This window comes from Nannospalax galili, unplaced genomic scaffold, assembly GCF_000622305.1.
Source record: "Nannospalax galili isolate Female #2095 unplaced genomic scaffold, S.galili_v1.0 scaffold1251, whole genome shotgun sequence".
Classification (NCBI taxonomy): Eukaryota; Metazoa; Chordata; class Mammalia; order Rodentia; family Spalacidae; genus Nannospalax; species Nannospalax galili.
Window position 1 is genome coordinate 1,035,093 of NW_008329321.1, and position 6,584 is coordinate 1,041,676.

Sequence of the window (6,584 nt, forward strand, 5' to 3'; positions counted from 1 at the left end):
CCACGTGTGGCCCTTCCAGAAGTAAATTCAACTTACAAACCCATTGGCTGATGTAATTTCTTACTGTATTCTAAATATGTGTCCTTATATTTATAGACAAGTGTACCTCTCACCACTCATCAAAGAAACTTCTCTTTGCAGCCAGAGAGACTATTGTAAAGTTCCAGAACTGGTCAAATGCAGAGAATGTATGTCAGTGAGGTGCCCAGCAGTAAGTGACACATCTATGATGCAACCTCTATGCCTAAAGGCTCAGGGAACCTACTGGAACAGAAGGCAACTCTCATCAGTGAAGCTTCCTCATACAACAGGTGGTGATTAACCCAGAAAGCCACAAGTGACAAAAAATGTATAGAACAAAGGACTATTCCTTATTATTCCTTAATAGGACACCTATATTAAATCTCTGCCACCCAAGTCGGGGACTATTGAGGAAGAGTGGACAGAAAGATTGTAGGAGCCAGAGGTGGTCGATGATCACAAGGAGCTGTCATGTGGTTGCTGGGAATCAAACCCAGGTTCACTGCAAGAGCAGTCAGTTGTCTTAACTGCTGAGCCATCTCTCCAGCCCCAGTGTTAGTATCTTTTAAAAAAATTAGCACAGGACTGGAGAGATGGCTCAGTGGTTAAGACCACTGACTGGTTCAATTCCCAGCACCCACATGGTAGCTACTAACCGTCCTTAACTCCAGTTCCAGGGGAATCCGAAGCCCTCTTCTGACCTCTGTAGCATTGTAAGACACAGGTACACTCACATACATGCAGGCAACACACCCATACACATAAAATAAAAATAATAAAATATTAAAAAAAGACTAGCATGAATACAAACATCTCTTGAAGGCTAATAACAAGTAACAATATACTGCTCAGTACCCTAGTGTGACCTGGAAGTCCCTCTGACTCTGTGATGACAAGCTGTAGTCTCACCTCCTTCCCATGCTCTGTGGAAGAAGTCAAGCCCATTACCTCTCCCATACAATTGGTTGACCTTAGCTGCATGAAAGGGAGGGGTTATGGATATATAAGCAGAGAAAGCTGGTCTCTCACCATTTTGTGCAGCAGTCGGGAAGCTGCAGGGTTTATGTTTGGGTGTGGACTTTTGAGCACAGCCATGAATGGGGGGGGTGCCTACTCTTCTGTAAGTAAATCAGCATCCCAAGCTCAGTTAGCAAGTCCAATACACTCGTTAAGATTCTCCGAATGGCAGTTTTGGAGAATTCTTGCTTCAGGTTGTCATAAGGACAGTGGGAGGAGGGAATCAGTGTGTCTTCCAGCAGCGAACCTGACTTTACACCTATATTGTACATAATGTTGATTGTAGAGCTATAAAAATGTACGGCTATTTTGGAAAATACAGTGGCAGATTCTTGTCAGATGAAACATATACTTAACATATGATTGAGAAATACCATTGCTATCTATCCAAGCAACAGAAAGGAAAGCATTTGTCTACACGAAAATCTGAACAAACATTATCATGACAGCTTGAATCATAACAGCCCCAAACTGAAAACATGTCATTGTAAACAGGTGAGCGGTTAACTAATTTATGCTATATTCATCATTAACAAAAAGACAAACTAATGATACAACACCAACATAAATCAATGTGATACTGCATAAAATAATCCAGGCACAAAAGAATGATTCTGTAGGATTCTGTATCTATTACGTTCTAGAACACATAAAATTAACTTATAGTGACAGCGGATCAGTGACTGCCTGCATCCTGGGGTTTACTGAGTATTTATGTGTTCAGAAATATGTCAAAATTCATTATCAACATATAATAAATGGGTGAATTTTATCATTTTTATGTTTTATTTAAGTAAATTTGCTTAAAGTCAGTTGTTTTATCTTTGACAGAAAGGACATTCAAAAATATCATTTTGATCTTACAGTTTTGGTGAAATTATTAAGGCATTATTAGAATGGATTGGCTTTGTATTTGTGACATATGATAATATATAACTGGCATCATTTAACATTTATAAATTTTACAGTTAATGGAGTCAGCACATTAACAGCTATCATTTCATCTTTCATAGGTTTAAAAAATGAGTGAAATTAATTTAGAAGAATGTTTGTATCATAATGAAAAGCTATGTTTCACGGAGTTGCAGAGGGGTACATGGTAAAATGTGGTGTTTCAGTACATTTTACTTAAAAGAGCTATTAACTTTGGAAGTGGATGCCTGCTCTTCTTCAGCAGATTCTGATGGCAAGTTTTTCAAGAGTCAATGAAATTCCAATGGCTTCACATGTTAGGTGGGGAACTCTGATAAACACATTGCAGATTACGTAGGTATCCTCATTTTTTTCTTGAGAAACAGAATTGCAGTACTTAATTTTTTAAATAAACATGATCTTATACCACTTTAGTTCATCATTAATGAAAGCTTATTGAAAAGTCATCTAAAATGCATTATTACATAGAAAAACAGATATGTAGTAAACCTCTGAGTTGCTGGCTGCAGAATTCACAGGACTATTTATGCAGCAGAAGAGATCAACCGGTTTTGCTCACGAATTTCACACAGCCTGAGGACAGATCCCCAAATTTCAGATAGACCCTGCTTTGTGTTGTGTGTAGGCTTCTGGCTGGCTTCACCCGTGTGCAAGGGCATTCCCATGGGGCTGGGCTTTCAGAAGGGACCCCACTCGGTTAGAAACTCTGCTGTTGTTGCCCCTTGGAATTCTTCATAATTTCACCTTTGAAGTTGTTTTGTGTAAGTGAAGTTGAAGGGAATAATAGAGCATGATGATGAACGGAGGTATAATAAATAACAAAAGACACCTAAAGGAATAAAAGCAGCACTTGTAGTAGAATATCCTGATGGCTAGAGGTGGCCTGCTTCCACCAGCTGGGGCTGGTCCAGAGGATACTTCGGGTCCTGCACTGCTGGTTTCCTTGTTTCTAGGAGCCCTCCCTGTTTCATTGGTATAGCTATGCTGAGAGTTGTCCCCAAGTTTTCTCTTTCATGTGCTCTGTAAAAGGATTGCTGTGCTGCCAACATATAGGCATCTTTCTCAAAGCACATTTGTCTGCTCACAGATATTCCTTTTTCATTAAATTAAAATTGATAGTTTTGAATTGTGTAGCAGCACAGATTTACTGTGAAGGAAAAGGAATGTAGACGTAGGTGAGACAAAACTCAGAGTCCTGCTCTGAACTTTCTCTTCCCTGTCATCCCCTTTCCCAGAGGATACTGCCGTTAAGGGTTCCGAATTCTTTTTGAGATATTTCCCTCCTGTGTGTGTCTCATCTTAGCCTGTAATTTGCTTTTCAATTTGCGGTGATTCATCACTATCCTTCCATGTCAACATATCCATATCAGTTCCAATTTATGGTTAAACTAAAATTTTTAAACCAACCTCAAATTGGCTTCTAAGATTTTTTTAAAAAAACCCTGCAATAAACACATGTGTACTTTTTGCAGTTATCATTTATAATAAACCTGAAGGACATAAAATGATATTATGAGCATTAGGACCGTGGGATGGGTGAATTTTACTGTGAATTATTAGCTATCACATGAGAATCCACTGGTGTACTTCTGAATAAGGCCAAAAATATCAATCTCTGTACTTACTAAAATCTGCTTTAGGCTAATTCATCAGGTCTGAAAATCAAGTTTTTAATGCTGAGGATGATAGCGATAATAACAATCTTGCGTTTACCTTGTTAAAGTACAAGGCGTTAAAGGAAGGGCTTCTGCCTTCTGCTCTTTCTTGAATTCCTTTAGGGCAAAAGATCAGATGTTCCCTAACATGCTCCCTAACAACATTCCAGAAGTCCTAGGAGAAGCAGAGCTTTCTGTGCCCAAGGCTTCACCAGTTTTGCTGAGACAAAGATCATAAGGATTATCACCTAAAAGTTGTTCTTTGTCCTCCCTGTGCAACTTCTGATTCCACACACTGGAGGGCCTCGTTAAAGGGTGCTGTGGTGCTGGCCAGAACAGGAAGATTGATAGTTATTTTGATGAAAAAGGCTGACAGGTGGATTTGGGCTTTTATGATGGTGTTGCTTTCACATTCAGCTGAAGACATTCCTGAAGCTGCCTGTTCTCAACTGTACACTGCAGGCCTATGCAGAACTTGACATCCTCCAAACGTGGAGCTACCTCCTTCTTTCCCATACTCAGTCCAGCCATTACTGGTAGCCCTACACTGTATCAAAGAATTCAAGATGTTTGTTCTGCACATCCCATATGTTTTTTCTGAAATCAGTGACTTGCAGGCTCCCTTCCCTCTTCCATCTTGGGATGCAGACTCTAAGGCCTCTGAGAAAATATGTCTTCATGTTATTTCTTTTGAATTTTGTCCCTTTGCCTCCTTTTAAAGACTACCTTTACCTCTTGAACTTTTAATCAGAATCAAATTTGTATGTATAGGTGTGTGTGGATGTGGATGTGCGTGTGTGTTTGAGTGCATGTACACATGTATGCATGTGTATCATTCTTTTTTTTTAAGACATGGTCTCTCTGTTAGGGTCCGTGACTCGGTGGGTCTCTTCAGGAGAACAAATGCATGAGTATGGAGATGCAAAAAACAAGCAGAGTTTTATTAAACCAGCTAGCTGGGGCTGAACGTCCTTCCAAGACACACAGGTCTGGTTGGAGCGATCAAACCCAAGGCAATTTCAGGTAAAGATTATATAGGCTCCCACAACCGTTACACAAAAGCCCATGCTTATACAACCAATAGTTTCAAAGCAAGGATTTCACAAACCAATAACTTCAAAACAAGAAAAATGTTACAATTCCCCTCAGGTGTCTCAGGCAGGGAGGGATGGGTGTTATGTGCCTGCCTGGTGCGACCCTTCCCTGTTACCTTGTGTAAGCAGACATGCCTACGTGACACGACACAGATCAGACAGGTCAGGCTCCGGGGGCCTGTGTCTCCAGTTGAGTTAATTGGTTACAAGCAGTAAATTCAAACAAGTAAATTCAAGCAGAAAATTCAGACAAGCATTAAATTCAAACAAGCAGCAAATTCCTCTTTCCCTAATATTTCCCCCCTTTTTCTAGATCAGACTGAGGAACAAATTCTTCTTTTCCTGACATTTCTCCCCTTTTTCTAGATCAGACTGAGGAATCTTCCTCAGCAGTATCTAAGGCTTGGTATTTCTAGCGAAGGACCGAGAGATGGACAGTATTGATCTTTTCCTGAACAAACCTTAGTAGCCTATTTATTATGCAGGGACCAATTGTGACTAATAGCAATAGGATAATTAGGGGTCCTGCGACAGCTGAGAGGAGAGTTGTAAACCATGGTCTGTGCATAAACCGACTCAAACCAGCTTTCATTACTTTCATACTCCTTGCGCCTCCTCTCCAGGTCTTTTTTTAACTTGGTCAAAGATTCCGACTGTCCCTGTCTTGTCTACATAGAAACAGCATTCTTCTTTTAAAGCTGCACATAGCCCTTGTCTACATAGAAACAGCATTCTTCTTTTAAAACTGCGCATAGCCCACCCTCCTTTAAAATCAGGAGATCCAAGCCCCTACTGTTTTGTAGCACCACCTCTGATAAGGAAGTGAGAGATTGCTCCAGGTCCGACATTGTCTGTCAGAGCTGTTCCAAGTCCCTGTTGATTGCTAGCCTTAGTGCCGTGAGCCCTTGCTCTCGCTCTCACGTTACTAGGGCTGTGATTCCTGTCCCTGCTCCAGCTATCCCCATGGAGAAGAGAGTTCCGATGGTTAAGGCAGTAATGGGTTCCCTCTTCTTTCGGAGTGCACTCTGTTTTTTCTCCCAATAGGAGAGGAGGGATTCATGAGAGTGGTATGAAAGATGGGGCAGAATGGCCACGAGTACACAAAATTCATTATTAGCAATAAATACAGAGGTGGATAGGGCTGGGGTGAGGCCCATTTTTGAACAGAATCACCTGCCCAAGGTGGGTATAATCCACTTCCCCTGCTCCCATGGGGTGTTATTGCATGAGGAGCATAACTGGCTTTGGGATGTTGGAACTGTGCCTACACACGTGCCAGAGGCTGAGACCTGGGCAAGAGTAAGTCCCCATGGTCTCCCATCCCAATAGGTGGGATGAGAGTTGTTGAGAGTATAGGAACTATTTATCCCGATAGCCTCATAAAAGGGTGGGGATCCTGGGTAACACAGCCAACATGGGTCAGTGAGGGAAGGAGAGGTATGATTAAGGGTCTCTACTACAGCTAGCACCATCTCCCACATAGGGTTGCTGGAAGTCTGTGATTCCGCAGCCGTCCCTGGCCTTTCCGTGGCTGGGGCTTCTGATTTCGTTGTGGTGCCTGATGGCTTGAAGGTGGGCTTAGGAGACCCAGGTGGGTGAGGTTGGGGCCTCAGACAAGGGGTATTTAACACCGGGTTAGGTCCTACCAGTAACCTAACCACTGCCTTGACCTGGAGGTAGATCTGAAACAGGACCCCCCTCCATGGTGTCTGGTAGGGCATCAGGCCCCATGTCAGCCCATCTATCCACCTTTTATCATTTTTTCCCTTTGAGGTAAAAGTGATTTTAACCTGGTTGGCCAGTGGAGATACTGTCCATTGGTTGTATGGAGAAGTAAACCTCATATCAATCAGGTCAGGGGAAA